Genomic DNA, 26,231 nt, shown 5'->3' with positions numbered 1-26,231 from the left:
GTTCAAATCGGTCCATAACCTGATATAGCTGCCATATAAACCGATCTTGGGTCTTGACTTCTTGAGCCTCTAGAGGGCGCAATTCCTATCCGATTTGAATGAATTTTGACACGTAGTATTTTGTCGTGATATCCAACAACTGTGCCAAGTATGGTTCAAATCGGTTCATAACCTGATATAGCTGTCATATAAACAGATCTGGGGACTTGACTTCTTGAGCTTCTAGAGGGCGCAATTCCTAACCGATTTGGCTGAAATTTCACAAGACGTTTTTTATTGGTACTTTCAACCACTATGTCAAATAAAATACAAGTCGGTTCATAACCTGATATAGCTGCCATATAAACCGATCTGGGATCTTGACTTCTTGAGCCTCTAGAGGTCGCAATTATTATCCGATTTGCCTGAAATTTTGTACGACGGATTCTTTCATGACCATCAACATACGTGTTTATTATGGTCTGAATCGGTTTATAGCCTGATATAGCTCCCATATAAATCGATCTCTCAATTTAACTTCTTGAGCCCACAAAGGGCGCAATTCTTATTCGAATTGGCTGACATTTTACACAGGTCTCCAACATAAATATAATTTAATAGTGGTCCAAACCGGAGCATATCTCGATATCGCTCTAATAGCAGAGCAAATCTTTTCTTATATCCTGTTTTGCCTAAGAAGAGATGCCGGGAAAAGAACTCGACAAATGCGATCCATGGTGGAGGGTATATAAGATTCGGCCCGGCCGAACTTAGCACGCTTTTACTTGTTAATATTATTTATCTCTTTGGCAAAGGACGTGACGTTTTTATACCCTCCACCATAGGATGGGGGGTATACTAATTTTGTCATTCTGTTTGTAACTACTCGAAATATTCGTCTGAGACCCCATAAAGTATATATATTCTTGATCGTCGCGACATTTAATGTCGATCTAGCCATGTCCGTCCGTCTGTCCGTCCGTCCGTCTGTCTGTCGAAAGCACGCTAACTTCCGAAGGAGTAAAGCTAGCCGCTTAAAATTTTGCACAAATACTTCTTATTAGTGTAGGTCGGTTGGTATTGTAAATGGGCCATATCGGTCCATGTTTTGATATAGCTGCCATATAAACCGATCTTGGGTCTTGACTTCTTGAGCCTCTAGAGTGCGCAATTCTTATCGGATTGGAATGAAATTTTGCACGACGTGTTCTTTTATGATATTCTATAACTGTGCCAAGTATGGTTCAAGTCGGTCCATAACCTGATATAGCTGCCATATAAACCGATCTTGGGTCTTGACTTCTTGAGCTTCTAGAGGGCTCAATTCTTATCGGATTTGGCTGAAATTTTGCAAGACGTATTTTATTCTTACTTTTCACAACTGTCTCAAATAAGGTTCAAATCGGTTCATAACCTGATCATAACCGATCTGGGATCTTGACTTTTTGAGCTTCTAGAGGTCTCATTTTTTATCCGATTTGCCTGATATTTTGTACGACGGATTCTCTTATGACCATCAACATACGTGTTTATTATGGTCTGAATCGGTCTATAGTCCGATACAGCTCCCATATAAATCGATCTCTCTTGAGCCCCCAAAGGGTGCAATTCTTATTCGAATTGGCTGACATTTTACACAGATCTCCAACATATAATTTAATTGTGGTCCAAACCGGACCATTTCTTGATATCGCTCTAATAGTAGAGCAAATCTTTTCTTATATCCTTTTTTTGCCTAAGAAGAGGTGCCGGGAAAAGAACTCGACAAATGCGATCCATGGTGGAGGGTATATAAGATTCGGCCCGGCCGAACTTAGCACGCTTTTTCTTGTTTAAATTAATTTCAGCCCAAATTTCATTTCATTCACATTATTTGTTTTTGCAAATAATCCATTTGTTTTTTAAATAATTGTGGTTATCCTTTAAATTTTGTATATGTCGCAAAAACAAGAGATGACGCTTTAGTATCTTTTAATGGATTTATTTCCAATTTAATCTGAAAATAGCAACAATAACTGAACAAAAATGACCATCATCAATAGCCATAATAGATTGACGTTCATAAAACTCTATGGGAGGTACTGAAAGACAAGTCCGTAACTTAAATTGTTATGAACAATAAATAAATATTTTTATGTTTAAATAAAATGGAGCCGTATGGCCACAATGGCTATGAGGTGCATCGCCTTGTGACTGCAAATAAAAAATGAAATATAAAAAATGCTTTGTTAACAGGTAAAAGCGTGCTAAGTTCGGCCGGGCCGAATCTTGGGTACCCGCCACCATGGATTCCGCTAAAAATGTACCGTTATAAACTGAGTTTGTATTTGAATTCTTTGGTCTCAAGAAGTCATATCGGTACTTGGGGGGCCTATATCATCATATTGACCGATTCGGATAAAACTTGGCACTGATGTTGTAGATCATAAAGTATGGTTTTTGGTCGAAATTTCAGCCAAAACATGTGAAAGTTGAGGCTTCTAAGGGCTCAAGAAATCAAATCCGGGGATCGGTTTATATGGGGGCTATATCTGTTTACAAACCGATTCAAATCATATTTGGCATGGATATTGGAAGTCATAACTTAAGTCTTTGTGCCAAGTTTCAGCCAATTCGTATGAAAATTGAGGCTTCTGAGGTCTCAAGAAGTCAAATCCTCGGATCGGGTTTTAATGGGGTGTTAGTTATACAACATATCTTAGTGTATGAACTGCCCCAACATTAATGTGAACATCCCTTTTGTTAATAGCATATGTACCACATACCACATCTGAGTTAACATATGTTAGAAATTGCTGTTTATTTTTAAGGATTAGTTTGTAAGAATAGACTAAGTACCTTTAGATGAAATATTTATATAAGGACGATTTCGTCATTCTGTTTGTAACTACTCGAAATATTCGTCTAAGACCCCATAAAGTATATATATTCTTGATCGTCGCGACATTTTATGTCGATCTAGCCATGTCCATCTGCCCAAAACGAAAATCGCCCCAAATGGGCATTATGGACGATCATGCCATTATGGGACTCAAATGAAAGGTATTTGGAAGTAGACTTCGAATATGACATTAAAAATCAGTTCCAAGAAATGTGGGGTGGCTCCAACCCCTTAAACCAGTCCCGAAATCGTAATATTAGCTGATCATGACTATATAGAGGCCACCGTAGCGCAGACGTTAGCATGTCTATAACGCTGAACGCCTGGCTTCGAATCTTAGCGAGACCATCAGAAAAAATTTGTGAGATACTATGCCATGTAAAACTTCCCTCCAAAGAGGCTATAAAAAAGGCTATAACAAGGAGGTCCCTTATCATTGAGCTTAAACTTGAATCGGACTGCACTCACTGATATGTGAGAAGTTAGCTCCTATTCCTTAGTGGAATGTTCATGGGCAAAATTTGCATTTGACTATATAGGGTTCAAAATTCAAGTGAAATGAATTTAAAATGAAAGGTATTTGAGAGTAGATTACGAACATAAGATTTAGATTTGTGTCCAAGTATCTGGGTGACGCTCTAACTCCTTAAACGACCCCATATAGGTTAACTGATCCATGATGACAATGCGGAATCAAGTGATGTATGTTTTAAGTAGAATGCGAACCTAACATAAAAGCCAACACAATCTGAAATGCTCACAGATGGGAGTTGGTCCCTCGCCTAAATGCCGCCCAACCACAACAAAAGACATCCCCGAATACGACCATGGTAATATGGGGTTCAAAAGAAATTTATTTAAAAGTAGAACTCGAATTTGGCATTCGCTTCTGGGGCCAAATGCCTGGTTGTCCACCACACCCCGAAAACACCAACAAACAGGGCATACTTATCACATACTACCCACATGGCAATATGTTCCGTGTTCTACTTCCGACCTTTCAGTTGGAGCCCATATTGCCAAAACCGATAAATATACCCGGCCTTTGGATTTTGGGGGTTGGTCGCCCATTCAGACACTTGGTCCTAAAAATAGATAGTAGAGCTACTTTGAAAAACCTTTCATTAGAGAATAGCGGTCCCCAGATAATTCGTCACAAATTTTATGCCATATTCGCATTCTACTCACCAATGATTTTCGTTTGAGACCCATACTGCCAATTACCACAGACCCATTATCAGCCAATATGGGTGTTTAGGGTGGGGACGGCTACCTAGATACTTGGAACCAAGTTTTACCATCAAATTCGTACTCTACATACAAATATCTTTCATTTGAGTCCCATATTGTCCCGATCGGTCCAATTTTGTTTTTCGGCTGTGCTTTTGAGTAAGCGGGAGCGTCGGACCCCTTACCGATATCAAAAAATTATATTAAATTATATTAGCTCTTACTCCTTCTGGATCAACCTACACAATCTGTAAACATTTCAATAAAATCGGCTTAGCCGTTTTTGAGCCTATACTGAAGAGCGCAATTCTCACCCGATTGGACTGAAATTTTGCATGAGGTGTTTTGTTATGATTTCCAATAATTGTGCTAAGTATGGTTTAAATCGGAAAATAACCTGATATAGCTATCGGTCTATAGCCTGATACAGCTTCCATATAAACCGATCTCCCTATTTTACTTCTTGAGCCCCTAAAGGGCGCAATTTTTATTCGAATTGGCTGAAATTTTACACAACGACTTCTACTTTGGTCTTCAAAATTCAGTTCAATTACGGTCCGGATCATCGGATCATAAGTTGAATAAGCTCCAATATCATAGCAGTTTTTTCTTAGATACCGGGAAAGAACTAGACAAATGCGACCCTTGGTGGAGGGTATATAAGATTCGGCCAGGCTGAACTTAGCACGCTTTTACTTGTTTTTTTTTTATCAAATTTAGCAGAATCTTTCAGATTGGTAGTACAACAATCCAAACCAAATTCCGTGCAAAAAGGGTTGAAAATTGTAGTAACTATGACTTTATAAGTGTGAATCGGGCAATCAATAAGAGCTTTATCTTAATCTTAAGGAATTCTTAATTAATAGCGTAAGTCTTTGGGCTACAAAAAGTGATGTCTGAAAAATTTCATGATGATTGGATAACGAATGCGATCGCCACCTTGATTACAAAAATCAAGGGATGGACAAAAGTCACGGATATGCGGACAGACGAACATGGCTAATCCAAATCAGGAGGAATTTCTGAGTCGAAGTGTATATTTTATCACAGCCAATGTAGTGGCGCAAGGTACAGTTTGTAATAAAGGTCTTATAAACGTGTACTTAGCCAATTGTTTGCCCCTGTTCCTTAGTGGAATGTTCGTGGGCAAAATTTGCAATTTTTTACTGAGCTTATCAATTTCATGCTAGGACATAAGATACACAACTGGATTCCTTAGAGAGCATTACCTTCAAATTTGGGCGTCGTATCGGCACGTGTTATCGTTAACCAATGGTCATAACATTTCATAACATCAAAAGGAAAAAAAATGAAGGTTAAAATAGACTTTTGGTTTTTTGGGACACTCTAGTGTGCAATGTCTGTCTAGTAAAAGTGCATTCAGTTCGGCCCTTTATACCCTTTACCATGAATCGCATTTGGCACGTTCTTTGAATGACTTTTTTTATGTATTCAGGAGATGCATCTACAGATAGACCTTACTTGTTATGACTATAAGAAGTCATTGACAAATATCACGTTTAGAATTCCAACCAAATAATTGCGCCCCCTAGAGGCTTAAGAAGTTCAATCGAGCGATCGGTTTATATGGCTGCTATATCAGGTTATAAACCGATTGTGACCATACGTGGCACAGTTGTCAAAAATTAAAACAAACAGCTTGTGCAAAAGTTCAATTGCGCGCCCTCTATAGGCTCAAGATGTGTAGATCTGAGATCGGTCTATATGGCAGCTGTACTACGTAATGAACCAATTTCAACCATTCTAGGCATAGTTTTTGGATGCCAAAACAGAACGCCTCATGAGAAATTTCAGCCAAATCGGATAAAAATAGCGCCCTCCCGCGGCCGAAGAAGTCAAAATCCATCCTATATTCAATGATGATGTTATCCTTTAGTTTAATCCCATAATACAATGTGCATAGCACGTTCAATATTCTTCGTTATTTTCCCATTGACCATTGAGCCAAAGCAAATAACTATTCTTTCAATGGATGGACATTAATGGACAACAGAACCCACTCTGCTCTCCAGCACAAATCAAATCCCTCCATTATGCAGACTGTTTCTCTACTCTAATGCATTGACAAATAAGATGAGGATGTGACAACCGAACAGTTAAACTGGGCAGTGCATTGCCATGGGAGGCCTAAATGGAAATGGCATCAGCAATGACAATGACAACTGCAATGGCAGTGACAACATCATCATCATCATCATCATCATAGTAGCGGTGACTACATTTTATCGTTACACAATCAATTTTTTTGTTTTGTTTTGGTCAAAAAAAAAGAAAAAAAAAAACGATAACGAGATTGTGAGAGTCTGTGAGAGATAATATTGGTCTTGCTGATGATGTTGTTTCAATGATAGGGACAGAAAACAAAATCGAATGGCCACACTAAGGGGTAAGACAGGACTCAGTTGCTAACTGACTGCAGATGGGATACGTGTAACATTGGATGATTTGTATGCGTCAAAAGTTTCGAAATGTTCCACTGATGCGATTGGAACCATTCCCCTATGAGATTGTCATAACAATAATTTTTATTGCAAATCAATTTTATTTGTGAACAGTGCTTTGACGCAACCAAGGTCACATTGAATTGTATCACATTTTATCTACAATCACTTAATGAGACTACAATATAGATTAGAATCCCCTTGTCTTAGTTTGTAACATTTTACCTCCATTACAAATTATATTGGACTTGAACTATTGCCGATAAGATTGTCACTGTTTTGTTGAATTCCCTGAAGGGCTGTGGCTGTGTAAGATTCTCAGCTGAAAGATATGAATGATAAGTTTTGCAAGGTAATTTACAGTGGCATGAATTGCCTGGGGGTTAGATAATTGTAATACAGTGGTCTTGAGTATATGTAATGAAAAAATGTCAACAATTTTTATATATTTTAAATGAAAAATTGAAAAAATTTTCTATCGGAATGGACTCCTAACAAAATTTACTTCAGAAATGAAATTTTGATAAAATTTTCTATCAAAATGAATTTTGACAAAATTTCCTATAGAAATAAAATTTTGTCAAAATTTCGCTTTATATGGCAGCTATATCAGGTTATGGACCGATTTGAACCATACTTAGCAAAGTTATTGGATATCATAACAAAACACGACGTGCAAAATTTTATTCCAATCAGATAAGAATTGCGCACTCTAGAGGCTCAAGAAGTCAAGACCCATGATCGGTTTATATGGCAGCTATATCAGGTTATGAACCGATTTGAACCATACTTGGCACAATTATTGAAAGTCATAACGAAATACTTGGTGCAAAATTTCATTCGCACTCTAGAGGCTCAAGAAATCAAGACCCAAGATCGGTTTATATGACAGCTATATCAGATTATGCACCGATTTGAACCATGCTTGGCACAGTTATTGGATATCATAACAAAACATGTCGTGCAAAATTTTTTTCCAATCGGATAAGAATTGCGCACTCTAGAGGCGCAAGAAGTCAAAACCCAAGATCGGTTTATATGGCAGCTATATCAAAACATGGACCGGTATGGCCCATTTACAATACCAACCGACCTACACTAATAAGTAGTATTTGTGTAAAATTTCAAGCTGCTAGCTTTACTCCTTCAGAAGAGAGCGTACTATCGACAGACGGACGGGCGGACGGACATGGCTAGATCGACATAAAATGTCGCGACGATCAAGAATATATATACTTTATGGGGTCTCAGACGAATATTTCGAGTAGGTACAAACAGAATGACGAAATTAGTATACCCCCCATCCTATGGTGGAGGGCATAAAAATCAATTTGTATTTGTTTGTAGGTATGTTTGTTTATTTGTTTGTTTGTTTGTGTGTTCCTTATTGGCTCAGAAACGGCTGAACCGATTTTATTGAAATTTTCGCTGATGGTGGATAATTGCATAATGATCCTAATGGTGAAAAAAGGGTACTACATTTTTTTAAAATTTGAAGGGGGGTGGACCCTCCCCCCAACCCTAATTTTCAGAAACGCCAGATCTCGAAGATGGGTGGTGCGATTTAAGCGAAATTTTGTGTGCCAAATTTTGGAAAGGGTATCTAGGGGGTCCGCCCCACCTTTAAACCTACCAAACATATATTTAGACCAATCACGACAATATGGGACTCAAAGGATAGGTACTCAGGATAAGAAAACGTACCTGGTATCCAAATGCCGGACCAAGTGTTAGGGGGACCACCCCAATCCCTTAAACACCTCAAAGTGGGACATATTTACCGACCATGGCAATGTGGGACTCTAATATCCAAATGTGGGACCACGTTTCTGGGTGTCTACCCCTTCCCCAAAGAAGACTTATTTACTGGCCATGGCAATATGGGGCTTAAATAAAAGGTATTTGATTGTAGAATTCGAATCTGATATCCAAATATGGGACCAAGTATTTGGGGACCGCCTCTCCCCAAAAACCTCCCCCAAAGGGGACACATTTACGACCATAGCCACATGCGGCTCAAATGAAAGGTCTTTGGGAGTAAAGCACAAATCGGATAGCAATATTCGGGAAAGGGTCTATGGGGCCACCCCACCCCCACAACACCACCCAAATAGGAAGTATTTGCTTACTATTGCAATATGAGGCTCAACTAAAAGGGTTTTTAGAGTAGAACACGAATCCGATATATATTTTCAAGACCAACTCACTAAGTGACCGCCCATCCCCTAAAACACCCCCCAAGCCATTCATGTTTGCCGACTATGGAAATATGGGGCTCAAATTAAAGGTATTTGGGATAGACCACGTATCTGATATCAACATTTGGGACCAACTGTTTAGGGGACGTTCCACCACCATAACAACCCCCAAATAGGACGAATGTGCTCACCACGACAATTTGGGTCGTAAAGAGACTGGAACTTAATATTTATAGTTTTTAGGGCCAATACCCCAAACCGGACATATTTGCTGACTCTTGCAATAAGGAGTTTAATTGAGATTAGAAAACGAATTTGACATCCAATTTTGAGTCCAATGGCAGTATGGGGTTGAAATAAATGATATGTAGATATATGAGGATAGAGCACGTTGGTGATATATTTTCAGGGCTAAGTGTTTGGGCGACCACCCCAATCCCAAAAACACCCCTAAATCGGGCATATTTACCGACCATGTCAATGTGGAGCTTAAATGAAAGGTATTGGGGGGTAGAGCAATATTTGATACCCACTTTCGGGACCAATTTTATGGGGGTCTACCCTTTCCCAAAATACCCCACAAACAACAATTGTTTACTGACCATCCCAATTTGGGGGGTCAAATAAAGGTATTTGGAAGTAGAATATGAATTTGATATCCAAATGTAGGACCATGTATTTAGGGCGTCACCCCTTCCCCAAAACACCCCACAAAGGGTAAAAATTTATCGAACATGCCAATATATGGCTCAAATGAAAGGTATTTGAGATTAGAAAACGAATTTGATAACCAATCTAGGGATCATGTGCTTTTGAGGACGCCTCATCGTGTAAACTCCTCTAAACCAATGTCAGAAAGAATTGTCAGCTTTGGTTTTCCCCTCCTAATGCTGGCAACATTTGTGAGGTACTATGCCATGTAAAGCTTCTCTCCAAAGAGGTGTCGCACTGCGGCACGCCGTTCGGACTCGGCTATAAAAAGAAGGCCTCTTATCATTGAGCTTAAGCTTGAATCGGAATGCACTCATTGATATGTGAGAAATTTGCCCCTGTTTCTTAGTGGAATGGTCATGGGCAAAATTTGCATTTTTACTAATGACAATATGGGGTTTAAATAAATGGTATTTGAGAGAAGAGCACGATGTTGATATTTTTTCAATGCCAAGTGCATGGATTCTGCTAAAATTTTACACAAAGGATTTGGACCGTAGGTCACGTGATTGTTGGAAGTCGTAACAGAACATTAAGTACCAAATTTCAGACCCATCCGATAAAAATTTAGGCTGTCAAATCGGGAGATCGGTTTATATAGGAGCTATATCTGATTATACACCGATAAATAAATGCGCCTTTTATGGGCCCAAAACCTCAAATCGAGAGACCGGTCTATATGGCAGCTATATCCACATCTGACCCGATCTGTGCCAAATTAAAGAAGGACGTCGAAGAGCCTAACACAACTCACTGTCCCAAATTTTAGCAAAATCGGATAATAAATGTGGCTTTTATGGGCCTAAGAACCTAAATAGGCGGATCGGTCTATATGGGGGCTATATCAAGATATACTCCGATATAGTCCATCTTCGAACTTAACCTGCTCATGAAAAAAAAAGAATCTGTTCAAAATTTCTGCTCAATATCTCTATTTTTAAAGACTGTAGCGTGATTTCAACAGACAGACGCACAGACGGACGGACATGGCTAGATCGTCTTAGATTTAACGCTGATCAAGAATATATATACTTTATAGGTTCGGAAATGGATATTTCGATGTGTTGCAAACGGAATGACAAAATGAATATACCCCCCGTCCTTCGGTGGTGGGTATAAAAAGCGCAAACAGACAAAGCTTGAAATTGGTAAAATGTTACTACAATTCAATGAAATATTTTATCAAACATATGCATAAAGTGACAAAAATTTTATCAAATTTTATCAATTTTTGCAATTTTTTTATCACCAAAAAATTAATAAAAAATCAATAGAATCTTTGAAAAAGTTTTATCAAATGAATATAATTTTTTTTCTGTGTTCATTCACACGTTTGGCGCTTAATGGTCTTGAATTAATTCATACAATTGAATATTGTCAGGCTGCAGACCATAGGGTAATCTGTTTCTATTACAAATAGAAAAACAAAACAAAAAACCCTTGTTTTAAAGTTAGGCAAAAAATGTGTTTTTGCTTTGTAATAGCATTTGACTGGTTTCCTAGATCGCGATTTCGTTTGGTACTGCCCAAACTCATCAGTAGCAGTTGTCAACATGAAATTTTGACAAAATTTCCTATAGAAATGATATATTGACAACAAAGAAAAAAAAATAGAAATCCAAAATTTCTATGGAAATGAAGTTTTGTCAGAAATTTTCCAGAAAATTGAATTTTCGAATTAATTTAAGCTAAATATTTTACAGAAATAAAATTTTTTCAAAGAAATGAATTTTTGAGAAATATTTTCAAAAGAAATGGAATGGAACATCAAAATCCACTGAGACATGTACCAATTATGAAACCATAGCAGCTATAATGAAATATGGTCTAATCTGAATCAAAGTTGTCAGGCACGTCAAGCAATTCACTGCTCAAGACCATTAAATGGGAAATTGGTCTATATGGAAGCTATAACCGAATAGAGTCCGATATGCCCCATATTCAGTGAAATCTTATATATAGACCGATCTAGACCATGTGGGGTAGGATGTCGAGGAGCCCAATACAGCCCATTGTGCCAAATCGGTTAACAAATGCGCCTTTGATATAGTCCTGTACAGACCATCTTCGAACTAAACCTGCCTATGGACAAAACAAGAATCTGTGCAAAGTTTTAGCTCCTTATCTCTATTTTTAAAGACTGTAGCGTGACTTTAACAGACAGACGGACGTACATGGCTAGATCGTCTGCGGTTTTTACGACAACCAAAAATATGTATACCTTATACGGTCGGAAATGAATCCTTCGATACGATTGCAAACGGAATGACACAATGAATATACCCTCATCCTTTGGTGCTGGTTATAAAAAGACGGATAGCCGAAAATTGCTAAATCGATTAAAAAAGTAATTCTAATTTTATTGGCGTAAGTGGCAATGCTGTTCTCCTCACTTCTTTGTGTTTAAAACATACTCAACGTCAGGTTGCAAATGCAAATTGCAAATTTTGCCCATGAACATTCCACTAAGGAACAGGGGCAAACTTCTCCCATATCAATGAGTGCAGTCCGATTTAAGTTTAAGCTCATTGATAAGGGGCCTCCTTTTTATAGCCGAGTCCGAACGGCGTGCCCCAGTGCGACACCTCTTTGGAGAGAAGTTTAACATGGCATAGTACCTCACAAATGTTGCCAGCATTAGGAGGGGAAAACCACCGCTGAACATTTTATTTGATGGTCTCGCCAGGATTCAAACCAGGCGTTCCGCGTCATAGGCGGACATGCTAACCTCTGCGCTACGGTGGCCTCCAACGTCAGGTTACCATTCCATTTCAATGGAGCAATTTGTGTGCTCATAAACTCTATTCCACACTACCTCATTGTGGTGTTAGCTGAACTCTTTCCTAGTTCATGCACAACTGGCTTTTCTTCGACCAGTCTCATTGACATGTGATAATGGATCTGGTGTGACATTTAGTGTCATTCTGTGCCATTTGAAAAATGCATAAAGCACTAAGGTACATACACACATCCACACACAATGAACACAATACAAAATACACAAAATACACTCTCACACATATGAAGAAATGCAATTGTGGTCTGCCAAAGCAATTGACATTCATTTTGAGTAACACAATTTTATTCTTTGTCATATCCTTTACATCCGTAACCAATCTCAGCAATAAATTCATGGTATCCATTTCCAGTTCCCCATACCTCTTTCGCTCTCCCTTTGACCACATGCTAGTATTTGCAGGTATGTTTCTCTTAGGCTTCTGGCCATGCTCTATTCCCTCTCCACGTACTACGCTGTCCCATTCCCAGATGTCTTGTTAGGGTTTGACAGTTTGGCACAATATCCTTGAACATTTCTCCGGCCATAAAATAGCACGACAGTCTTCTGGTCTATTACAATGATGACAACAATTTGTTTATTGTATCTACTTTTGTTTATGTGTGTGCGGCAATGTGGCTGTGCCAATGTATTTGTGTGCCTTAGAGGGAACTTATGACGTTGATCGTAATTGCTGTCAGGATGCGGTGTCATGTCCACCGAAATGTTGTCTTTAGCAATCTGATGTCTTGATTTTTTTGTGATTTCCTAAACTGAGAACAAGTGAACATTTGGAAGATATTTGTGTTCGCTTTTTTCGTTTTGCCATGTATCATTTCACTAAAAGGTTTTAAAATGTCCACAAAGATTTCAATGAGTTGCTAAATCCAGCGCTTAGGACATCACACAGGATTGCTATTTGTGCATTTGTTGGGTCGATTGTTTTTGCTGAAAGAAATCAAGATGAAGCGCATCAAGTTCGGCCAAATTGTTTTCGAAATCAAATGAAAGATTGCTAAAATTTTGTTGAAATCAGATGAAACCAGTAAAAGGCATTTAGTTCGGCCGGGCGGAACTTTGGTTACCCTCCACCTCGGATATATATTAACCACCTTTCGTTATAGTCCGGTGAAAAATTCATCATTTATGAACCCATAGCAGTTTTATCGAAATTTGGTCCCATTTTGACCACACGGATACAATTCACTGTTTACGACGGTAAAACAGAATCTTGGTATATATGGAAGCAATATCTAAACATAGTTCGATCTCCACTATATTCAGACAGGATATGTAAGGGTCTAATACAACCGATTATTCCAATTTTCAGATTAATTAATACGCCTTTTATTGGCCAAAAACTTTAATAGGGAGATCGGTATAAATGACGGCTATATCCAAGTATAGACCGATCTGGGCCATATTGAAGACGGATTTCGAAGATTCCAACGCAGCTCACTGTGCCAAATTTCAGCGCAATCGGGTAATAAACTCTATGAACCCATGAACTTAAATCGGTACTCGGTGTGAATGTCGAGGGGCCTGACACAAGACATTGTGAAAGACTTCAGCGAAATTTGATAATAAATGCATCTTTTATGAGCTCAGGATCTAAAATCCAGGTCTAAATATGACCCCATCTGGGCCGTACTGAACACGGAGGTCGAGGGGCCTTACACAACTCACTGTCCCAAATTTAAGTCAATCCGGACAATAAATGTGACTTAAATGGGCTTAAAACTTTAAATCGGGATTTGGTTTGATAAAACCCATTTGGTTTGATAAAACCCGTCATTTGGAGATTTGGTTTGATAAAACCCATCATCGAACTTAACCTGGATATGGACAAAAAAAAAAAAAACAATCTGTGAACATTTTCTGCTCAATATCATTATTCTTAAAGATTGTAGCGTGATTTCAACCTATAGACGGACGGGCCTGGCTAGATCGTCTTAAATTTTTAATACTTTAAAGATTCGGCAATTGATTTTTCGATGGGCGGAATGATAAATGAATAAATCGCATCGTTCTTTGGCGGGTATGAAACGGATATTGGTAGGTCAAATAATAAATGGATAACTTTGCGTCCTTTAGGAGCTCAAGAACTAAAAAAAATCGGAGATCGGTTTATATGGGAGCTATATCAAATTACGGAACAATACAGACCATACATGGCACATTTGCTGGAGGTCACAGGAGAAGACATTTTTCCCAAATCTAAAAATTCTGAAAATCTTTCCACAACTGAGAAATGGATAAAGATACTTTAAATTTTTTTATGCCGGTCCCAGGAACTAACCCATCGACGGAGAAAGGGTTTTCGATATACTCTTGCAGAATATTTGGTAGACTTTCCCCTTATAGTTTCTATGGCCATTTTTTTATGACGACTTAACGTTGCTTTTTTCGTACTAGTTTCCAAGATCTTATTGCAAATATTGAATCTTCACAGCAAAAACCAAGTTCGGCCGGACCGGCTCTTATATACCCTCGACCATGGATCGCATTTGTGGAATGCTCTTCCCGATACCTTCTTTTAAGCAAACAAAGCATAGAAGAAAAGAATTGCTATGCTATTGGAACTATATCAAGTTATGGTCCGATTCGGACCATGAAGACCATCGTAGATTACATTGTGTAAAATGTCAGCCATTTCTAATAGGAATTGCACGTTTTAGGGGCTCAAGAAGTTAAATAGGGAGATCGGTTAATATGGGAGCTGCATAAGGCCATATTCAGATTCAGACCATACTGGATACGTATGTTGAAGGTCACGGCAGAAGTCGTTGTACACATTTTCAGCCAAATCGGATATTAATTGCGCCCTCTAGAGGCTCAAGAAGTCATGATCTCAGACCGGTTTATTGGCAGATATACCGGGTTATGGAGCGATTTAAACCATACTTCGCATAGTTGTTGGAAGACATAATGAAACACACCATGCAGCTAAATCAGGTAGGAATTGCGCCCTCTAGAGGTTCAAGAATCCAGATCAGTTTATATGACAGCTATATAGAGTTATGAACCGATTTCAACCATGCTTAGAACAGTTGTTGAAAATCATAACAAAACGATATCTCAAAATTTTCAGCCAGATCGGATAAGAATTACGGCCTCTATCAGCTCAAGGAGTCAAGATTCAAGATCGGTTTATATGGCAGCTATGTCAGGTTATGGATCGATTTCAATCATACATAGCACAGTTATTGGAAGTCATAACGAAATACGTCATGCAAAATTTCGGCCAAATCGGATAATAATTGCGCCCTCAGGAGGCACAAAAAGTCAAGACCTCAGTTCGGTTTATATTTGTAATTTATTTATTTACACCCGCACAACAAGAATACAAAATTCTTATAATTAAAGTGCGGGTAATATCTCCAACAATTGTACATAGTAAACACTTAAAACTAAGAATCTATAGCTATACAATACATCACAGATTTTGAATGAATAACTTACGGAAAAAACTAACAATTGTGGCTTGTAGATTTGAATTTAAAAGAAAAAAAAAAACAAAAGTGAATTTATCAATTAAAGAGGAATTAGTAGACTTAGTTGATCCGAAAAAAAAAGAAATTAAGGTAAGTATAGAAGAATAAAAATAAATATATAAATGAGTCTTAACATTCATCAACTTAATGCAGTAAAATGTTTCCAAAGTCTGGTTTTAAATGTTGCCGAGTTACTGAGTAATTGCAGATCGTTAGGAAGAGAATTCCAGAGACGTACAGCGAATATGAACATATGCCATTCAGAAACAAGCCCCCGATACATTTTGGGAATAATTTTTTTTAACTCTAGTAGATCTGGCGAAATCAATAAATGCATACAGATATTGTGGTGCCTGCGTGTAGATCAGTTTATGAAGGAAAGTTAGCGATCTTAGGAACAACAATTGCTGTAAGGAGACGCCATACATAGATAAAGAGTATTCAGAGATGGAATCGCGCCGTCTCAAGCCAAATACATAACGAGTAACGCTATTAAAAAAAGTGTTTAGCTTACGTCTACTTACCGAGTCGCAATTAGCAAACAACTCACAGCCGTAGAGAATGCCAGGAACAAGATAAGTCTTTGCCAAGAGAGACCTAACCCGCAGCGGAGTAATCGACTGAGTGGCCCAGAGAGCACGCAATTTTGAATATCCCTGACCAACGACAGAGTCGATATGATTACTCCAAGTCAGAGTGCTGTTAATAAGAACGCCCAAGTTCTTTGCATGAGGAACGATTTCCAATCTAGAGTCGTTAATGAATATACCGACATCACATGAAAAACGAGACAGCCTGTTTCTGATAACCACACACTTGGACTTTACAGGGTTGAGACACAGGCCATTGGCTTTCGCCCACGTGCTGACTATGACAGTTATATCAGGTTATGGACCGATTTGGCTCATTTACAATCCCAAACGACCTACGCTCATAAAGAGTATTTGTGCAAAATTTCATGCGGCTAGCTTTACTCCTTCAAAACTTAGCGTGCTTTCGACAGACAGACGGACGGACTTAAAATGTCATGACGATCAAGAATATATATACTTAATGAGGTCTTAGACGCATATTTCCCCCATCCTATGGTGGAGGGTATAAAAAGGTAGAAACCACTTAAAAAAATGTTTAAAAAAAAACTGCATTTTTATTTGAGACGAATTTTCTCAAATAAGTTTAATGAAAAACCAGTAAGGAAGGGCAAAAATTTCGAGAGAATCGGTAAACAAATGACCATTTTATTGAAATATTACTGCAAATCGGACGAACATATATATGGGAGCTATATCCAAATCTGAACCGATTTTTCCGAATTTCAATAGGCTTCGTATCTAGGCCGGAAAACAAGCCTGTGCCAAATTTGATGACGATTGGATGAAAACCGCGACCTGTAGTTTGTACACAAATTAACATGGACAGACAGACATAGGTTTCCTAATTCTTCAGTGGCATGTGAAGATTTCAAATGCAGTACTAACAGCCGGAAAGATAGTTAGCACAATTGCCGGTAAAGGTTTGGTGCAACTCCGCTATGGTAGTTAGCACAACTACCGATAGGAAAACTAGCAAATCTACCGCAAGGGTGTTATGCTAAGTCTTTGGTGGTACTGCAGAAAATAAAACTTTGGCAGAAGCAAAATATATTTATTTTTTGTGGAAATGATTGATGGAACTGATATATGGGTAAGTAAGATCTACTTTTTTTATCCTATTTCGTATATCGTGGTTAAGATAGCTACTGAACTAGGAATAAAACCAAACTGAGGTTCAAACAATTAAAACTGTTTTGACATAATTATCTGTTTGTTCTTATAATCAAATTCCAACCAATGATTTCTCTGGGTGTATAAACCGATCTCCCGATTTGACTTCATGAGCCCCCACAACCCGCAATGTTCGTCCGATTTCGTTGAAATTTTGCATACGGCGATCTTTTACGACTTCCAACCACATTTATTTTCCGATTTTGCTGAAATTTGAGACAGTGAGTTGTGTTAGGCCTTTCGACGTCCTTCTTTAATTTAGCAAAAATCGGTCCAGATTTGGATATAGCTGCCATATAGACCGATCTCTCGATTTGAGGTTTTGGGACCATAAAAGGCGCATTTATTGTCCGATTTTGCCAAAAATTGGGACAGTGGGTTATGTTACGCCATTCATTTACAATCCCAAACGACCTACGCTCATAAAGAGTATTTGTGCAAAATTTCATGCGGCTAGCTTTACTCCTTCAAAACTTAGCGTGCTTTCGACAGACAGACGGACGGACTTAAAATGTCATGACGATCAAGAATATATATACTTAATGAGGTCTTAGACGCATATTTCCCCCATCCTATGGTGGAGGGTATAAAAAGGTAGAAACCACTTAAAAAAATGTTTAAAAAAAAACTGCATTTTTATTTGAGACGAATTTTCTCAAATAAGTTTAATGAAAAACCAGTAAGGAAGGGCAAAAATTTCGAGAGAATCGGTAAACAAATGACCATTTTATTGAAATATTACTGCAAATCGGACGAACATATATATGGGAGCTATATCCAAATCTGAACCGATTTTTCCGAATTTCAATAGGCTTCGTATCTAGGCCGGAAAACAAGCCTGTGCCAAATTTGATGACGATTGGATGAAAACCGCGACCTGTAGTTTGTACACAAATTAACATGGACAGACAGACATAGGTTTCCTAATTCTTCAGTGGCATGTGAAGATTTCAAATGCAGTACTAACAGCCGGAAAGATAGTTAGCACAATTGCCGGTAAAGGTTTGGTGCAACTCCGCTATGGTAGTTAGCACAACTACCGATAGGAAAACTAGCAAATCTACCGCAAGGGTGTTATGCTAAGTCTTTGGTGGTACTGCAGAAAATAAAACTTTGGCAGAAGCAAAATATATTTATTTTTTGTGGAAATGATTGATGGAACTGATATATGGGTAAGTAAGATCTACTTTTTTTATCCTATTTCGTATATCGTGGTTAAGATAGCTACTGAACTAGGAATAAAACCAAACTGAGGTTCAAACAATTAAAACTGTTTTGACATAATTATCTGTTTGTTCTTATAATCAAATTCCAACCAATGATTTCTCTGGGTGTATAAACCGATCTCCCGATTTGACTTCATGAGCCCCCACAACCCGCAATGTTCGTCCGATTTCGTTGAAATTTTGCATACGGCGATCTTTTACGACTTCCAACCACATTTATTTTCCGATTTTGCTGAAATTTGAGACAGTGAGTTGTGTTAGGCCTTTCGACGTCCTTCTTTAATTTAGCAAAAATCGGTCCAGATTTGGATATAGCTGCCATATAGACCGATCTCTCGATTTGAGGTTTTGGGACCATAAAAGGCGCATTTATTGTCCGATTTTGCCAAAAATTGGGACAGTGGGTTATGTTACGCCATTCGACATCTTTCTGCAATTTGGCCCAGATCGGTCCAGATTTTGATATAGCTGCCATATAGACCAATATCTCGATTTAAGGTTTTGGGCCCATAAAAGCCGCATTTATTGTCCGATGTCGCCGAAATTTGGAACAGAGAGTTGTGGTAGAACCTTCGACTTTATTCTTCAATTTGGCCCAGATCGGTCCAGATTTTAATATAGCTGCCATATAGACCGATATCTCGATTTAAAATCTTGGCCCCATAAAAGGCTCATTTATAATCCGATTTCAGTGAAATTTGAAACACTGACTTATGTTGGGATTTTTGACATCCGTGTCGTATATGGTTCAGATCGGTTTATTTTTAGACATAGCTACTTAAAAGACATATATTTTTTACACAATTGAACAATGACTTGTACTTATAAGTATTTGGTTCAAATTGGAACATATTTCGATATAGCAGCTATGGGGCATAAAGTATGAATTTTTCACCGGATTTTGACGAAAGGTGGTTTACATATGTACCCGAGGTGGTGGGTATCCAAAGTTCGGCCCGGCCGAAGTTAACGCCTTTTTACTTGTTTTTATGTTGAAATCTGGTGCTACTAACTACCATGTTTTTTGCCGCGGCGAAATCTATCAGCCTCAACCCATCACTGGACGTTATCACGTGGAGGCTAAACTTTCCGACTGTTGAACCAAAAATATCTTCTCCCAGAACGATTTTAACATCATGGGCGTGGCAGCGGTCGTATTCTCTCTCTAGGCGCTCGTAGAAAATATCCTTGGTCTGCTCGTCTTTGTCTTCCGTCGAGGCATGGGCACAAATAAGGCTGATGTTGAAGAATTTGGCTTTTATGCAGATTGTGGCTATCCTCTCATCCACCGGAGTAAAGCTGGAGACAAGGTGTTTCAGTCTCCGACTAACTACAAATCCACAGCCAAATTCATGCCCCGTGTTATGGCAGCTATAGTATAGTTCGCCACCGTTTGGTGTTGTAGTGACGCCATTCCCAGTCCATCGTACTTCCTGTAAGACAGTTATATCTGCCTTGTACTTCTCGAATACATCCGCCAGCGCGTATACTGCACCTTCTTTATAAAGAGTGCGGACATTCCAGGTGCAGATCCGCAAATCATGGTCCTTTTTTCGTTTGCGTGGGTCGTCAACGATGGTGGGGTCCGTTTTTACTATTCCTTTGTTTCTCATAGTAGTTCTCAGTTTTCCTGGGACGGGTTACTGGCCCTGTACCCCAACCGCATGGGTTTTGTGGGATTACACACGTATCCCTCATTGTGGCCGCTTGCTCCAAGATCCGACGCTCGCCGCCAGACGCTGATGTTGGCCATTATCTATTTGAAGGCGCTAATATCTCGCCTTGTCATCTCGAGTATCATTGGCACTCAGTATTTAATTAAGAGCCAGTGCCACCAGACTCCTCACTGAGACTCTCCTCTCGAAAATCGCTGACTGCCCGCGGCCGCATTTGCAGCTACTCCGCATAAAAACAGAGCTTTCCACCATCCGCAAACTGTGGATGCGCCCGGTAGCTTTCAGCTAAGCTTCCCGTGATAACGATGGACACCACACAAGTCGGAGCTCAAAGTTCGAGCCTGTGTGGTGCTCATAGTGCTCCTACAAAATGAAAAAAACGATTTAATTATGTCGGTGTGTCTGTCCGCCAGTTTTTTCGTTTTTGTGTTCGTGTGTTGTAATCACGATGGAGTTTTCTAAAACTGAGATAGTGAACTGAAATTTGGCACAGATTCGTATTTCTTCCATACACAGATTCTTCGGTGGGTTCTTCTAAGGCCCTCGCCATACTTGCCAAATATTGTCCCGATCGGGCTTAATTTGGGTATAGCAGCAATATAGACTTATCTGCTGGTATAGAGCCTTATGGCCATAACAAGCGCAATTTTGATCCGAGTTCGCTAAAATTTGAAACACCTGAAATCTAAAACGAATAGGCCCCAGATCGGACTATATTTGGATTTAAAACCAAATAGACCGATATAGACTGCGAACAGTGAGTTCTGTAAGAGCCCTTGACATCCATGTCAAATATGGTCTCGATCGGATTGTATTTATGTATTGGGTTGCCCAAAAAGTAATTGCGGATTTTTCATATGGTCGGCTTTGACAAATTTTTTCACAGCTTGTGACTCTGTAATTGCATTCTTTTTTCTGTCAGTTATCAGCTGTGACTTTTAGCTTCCTTTAGAAAAAAGTGTAAAAAAGTATATTTGATTAAAGTTCATTCTAAGTTTTATTAAAAATGCATTTACTTTCTTTTAAAAAATCCGCAATTACTTTTTGGGCAACCCAATATAACTCTCATATAGACCGATTTCCAGGTATAGGGTCTTAAGATGATAACAGGCGCATTTATAAACCGGATTAGCTGAAATTTGAAGGAGTTTGCACTAGTCCTCTCGATATACGGATCGAGTATTATCCACATACGACTTTAGTTGGATATAGCTGCCATATACGGCTATCTGTATGCGTTCGACAGCTATCGTGATTTCCACTGACAGAGGGACATATCTACAAAATATATATACTTATGGAGTCTTAGTTATATCTATTTATGTAGGTTAATGTCAGTATTGAAAGGCGTGAATTAACTTCATGTGTAAAAGTTCAGTTAAATTATATAAGAATTCGGGCATCCAGATTTGCCCATGAGCATTCCATTAAGGAACAAGGGCAAACTACCGTAGCGTAGGGACAAAAGTTGCGCAGAGTTTGGGGTTTTAATCCTGGCGAGAACATCAGAAAAATTTTCAGCTGTGGTTATGCCCCTTCTAATACAGGCGATAAATTTGAGGTACTGTACCATTTGGTATAGCGGCCATGTGAAAACTTCTCCACAAATAGATGTCGCACTGCGGCACGCCTTTTCGTACTCGGAGGGCCTTTGTCATTGAGCTTAAACTTGATTCTGACATCACTCATTGATATATGAGAAGTTTGTTCAATAAATCAACTCAAAATACCACTCTATAATGTGAGCTATATCCAAATCAGAACCGATAAGGCCCATTTAGTTATAATCCCCAAAGGGCCTACTTCTATAGCAAATATCTGTGGAAATTTGCCAGCGGGTTTCGATATACGGACGGAGAGACGGATAGACAGACAGACAGATATGACTAGGTAAGGTATAAGTGGCAGTCTGCCACCAAACTCAATTAGACGTTTTCGTCCACTGTGATACCACTGGAACAGGAGAAGTAAGATGCCTTCTAGTTTCTACCATTGAACCATCCAGATCGCTTTAAAAAGCCCAACAATTTGCAAATGTTCACATCCGTTAAATAAGACAAGATAACCTAAAGTTAAACCTTTTTTTGACTGCCAGAGGGGCCACACACACACACACACAGAAGATGTCTTATAAAGGGTGATTTTTTTGAGGTTAGGATTTTCATGCATTAGTATTTGACAGATCACGTGGGATTTCAGACATGGTGTCAAAGAGAAAGATGCTCAGTATGCTTTGACATTTCATCATGAATAGACTTACTAACGAGCAACGCTTGCAAATCATTGAATTTTATTACCAAAATCAGTGTTCGGTTCGAAATGTGTTCATTCACCATAACGTTGCGTTCAACAGCATCTTTGAAAAAATACGGTCCAATGATTCCACCAGCGTACAAACCACACCAAACAGTGCATTTTTCGGGATGCATGGGCAGTTCTTGAACGGCTTCTGGTTGCTCTTCACTCCAAATGCGGCAATTTTGCTTATTTACGTAGCCATTCAACCAGAAATGAGCCTCATCGCTGAACGGTTAATGAACACATTTCGAACCGAACACTGATTTTGGTAATAAAATTCAATGATTTGCAAGCGTTGCTCGTTAGTAAGTCTATTCATGATGAAATGTCAAAGCATACTGAGCATCTTTCTCTTTGACACCATGTCTGAAATCCCACGTGATCTGTCAAATACTAATGCATGAAAATCCTAACCTCAAAAAAATCACCCTTTAGTATCTTCTTCCTAGAAAAAAGTCGCTAATTGCAACCTTCTGTTGCAAGTCAGCATGCTTTCCTGTCATGACGGAACCACAGTTTCTAGAAGTCTGTTCTTGCCAGCAACAACAAAGCGGTAGACCTCTTCAAGCCTTGATTGGGTCACATAATTTTGGACGAACATAACTAAATCTAGTGATCAAGAATATAAGAGTTTTATAAACGCAATGACAAGATAAGCATACCCCCACACTATGGTGGTGGGTATGAAAAGAGATTTTATTTGTAGCACAAATTTAGATGCCCCATATTCTAGGAAACATAATTAACCTTATTTCTATTTGTTTGTTTTAAATTTAAGAGAGGTGTATAAAATGATGCGTTCACTTTCAAGCAAAATTTTGTCAACAAAGTTTTCGCTTTCTTGTTTTCTAAGCATCCACATCTAGTTCTCACGAGTGTTTCTTTTTTTCTCTGTGACTCAAGAACCTGTTTTATTGCCTTCGTTTATCTTAAGTGTCTAAGAGGTGATTTATGCTATAAGGCCTCAAGGTCTTTGGCATGATTTAATTAGTCCACAAATTGCGGCAATCTTTTTGCTTAATAAATGAGCTAAAAACTAGACCATCTTGATAGCCATTATTTTTAAACGAAGTTGTGAAACAGATATGTCTTGATTATAATCATAAATTGTTAACTAGAGCATCCCTGCTAATGAAGAGTAATTTTAATGACGCAATAAAACTTAAATTATTTCATAAATGTACAATACAATATGCATGCATGTTTAAAATTACCTAAAATTTTAAACAAATAGAAATTTAATAAGCAAATGTTTTTGTTCTCACACCATGTGCTGTGCATTGAAATTTATTTAACCGCAACTTCAACGGTGTGCGATTTTAATAAAAGATGCCATGCGATGCGATGCGACGCGATGCGATGACATGCCATGCAAATTGAATTTTCGCTTTTTTCTGTTTTGGACTATTTTCAAATTAATACAAATACTGAAATTGTGAATATTTTATGTGATTGAATTGCTTGAACAAACAAATGCCAACAGCAAACATATTTTGTAATAAATAATTAAGCGAACCAACTATAAAAGAATTTTTCACATCCTGCCTTTCCAATTCCCCCCGTTTCACCACCCCTAAAAATTAGTAGCCATTAACTTGCCCATAATTCAAATCCAAATTTTGGGGGCGTACTTAGTCTGTTTTGCATGCTTGTGGTAAAGGAGGTCGATCGGAGTGCACCCTCCCCCCTTCCCAGACACTTTTTCACACAACATGTACCATTTAAATAATGAATTAATTTAAAATTGTTAATATTCATAGCCGCCCGAATACATTTACGAATGCATGATTTGATGATGTTCGTTATTAGGGTGGCAAAGGTTTCGTGACCAACTAAATAGAAGAGCACAATTCAATTCACAAAAATCAACCAAAAGCAATGGTGATTGAAATGAGATATGGGATAATTTACAAAACAAATTTGATAAATTAATCACGCCATGGTGATTAGGGTCATTATGAATTACCAAAGTGATGAGCTAAAATTGATTGGAAAAGTTCGAAAGGAAACCTTTGAAAATGTGATATTTTGTATAAATAGACGCCCAATGACAATCGATCAAAGGATGTAATTTAAATAGAACGCAGTGCATTTGGCACCTTTAAAGAATATATTGGGCAACTAGAAGATATTTTTATATCCTTCACCATAGGATGGGGGTATGCTAATTTCGTCATCCTGTTTGCAACTCCTCGAAATATTCGTCTAAGAACCCTTAAAGTATATATACTCTTGATCGTCATGGCATTTTAAGTCGATCGAAGGAGTTAAGCTAGCCACTTGAAATTTTGCACAAATGCATTCTAATATTAGTGTAGGTCAGTTGGGATTGTAAATGGGCCATATCGGATAGCTGCCGTATAAATCGATCTTGGGTCTTGTCTTTTTGAGCCACTGGAGGGTGCAATTCTTATCCGATTTGGCTGAAATTTTGCATGAGGTGTTTTGTTGCAACAACTGTGCCCAAGTGTGGTTGAGATCGGTCCATAAACTGATATAGCTGTCATATAAACCTATCTGGGGTCTTGACTTCATGGGCCTCTAGAGGGCATGATTCTTATCCGATTTGGCTGAAATTTGGCAATACGTGTTTTGTTATGACTTTCAACAACTGTATCTACTATGGTTTAAATCGGCCTGATATAGCTGTCATATAAACCGTTCTTGAGTCTTGACTTCTTGGGCCTCTAGAGGGCACGATTCTTATCCGATTTAGCTGAGCACGACTTATTTTGTTATGATTTCCAACAACTGTGCCAAATATGGTCCATAACCTGATATAGCTGCCATATAAACCGATCTTACTTACTTTAATTGGCTGTGACAGAATATTTGTTCCACTAGCCGAACGTAGAATAGCGTTCCAAGCGCCTCGATCTTCTGCGCTCATTCTAAAATCTCTGACACCAAGTTTCGAGGTGTTTCCCACCACTTGATCTTTCCATCGGGCTTTTGGTCTTCCCGGTTTGCGTGTACCAACGTGTTTGCCTTCAAAAAACTTCTTTGCTGGAGCTTCTTCGTCCATTCTGAAAATATGAACTAGCCAACGCAGCCGTTGTATTTTGATGCGTGTAATGCTATCGTCGTCATACGTCGCCTATATTCTCCGTTAACGCAAACTGGTCCATATATTTTACGAAGAATCTTTGTAGGAAATACTCCAAGCAGCTCGCGGTTCACACGTCGCCTATATTCCCCGTTAACGCAAACTGGTCCATATATTTTACGAAGAATCTTTCTCTCAAATACTCCAAGCACTGCCTCATCTGCCTTCACAAGTACCCATGCTTCAAAACCATATAACAGCACGGGTAGTATCAGTGTCTTGTATAGTGTAATCTTCGTCTATCGAGAGTTGGCCTTGTTTCTAAACTGCTTACTAAGCCCAAAGTAGCATCTGTTTGCCAGTATTATATTCGCTTTACCGCAAAACTGGTGTCATTCGTTTCGGTTACGGCGGTTCCGAGGCCATTTTCTTTATCTGCTCAGTTGTACAAGGTGTTTTGGGAGTTGAAACCATCCATTTCGTCTTATCTC

General features: G+C 38.6%; 1 protein-coding gene across 1 annotated transcript in view; it reads left to right on the top strand.

Annotated features, from left to right (window-relative positions):
- LOC106094218 (galactosylgalactosylxylosylprotein 3-beta-glucuronosyltransferase P) overlaps nucleotides 1–26,231 on the top strand; it is a 335,595-nt gene that overhangs the window by 126,114 nt on the left and 183,250 nt on the right. The window lies entirely within an intron of this gene.

Source organism: Stomoxys calcitrans, chromosome 1, assembly GCF_963082655.1.
Source record: "Stomoxys calcitrans chromosome 1, idStoCalc2.1, whole genome shotgun sequence".
Taxonomy (NCBI): Eukaryota; Metazoa; Arthropoda; class Insecta; order Diptera; family Muscidae; genus Stomoxys; species Stomoxys calcitrans.
Note: the sequence above shows the minus strand (reverse complement) of the source record. Positions and strands in the feature narration are given on the sequence as shown.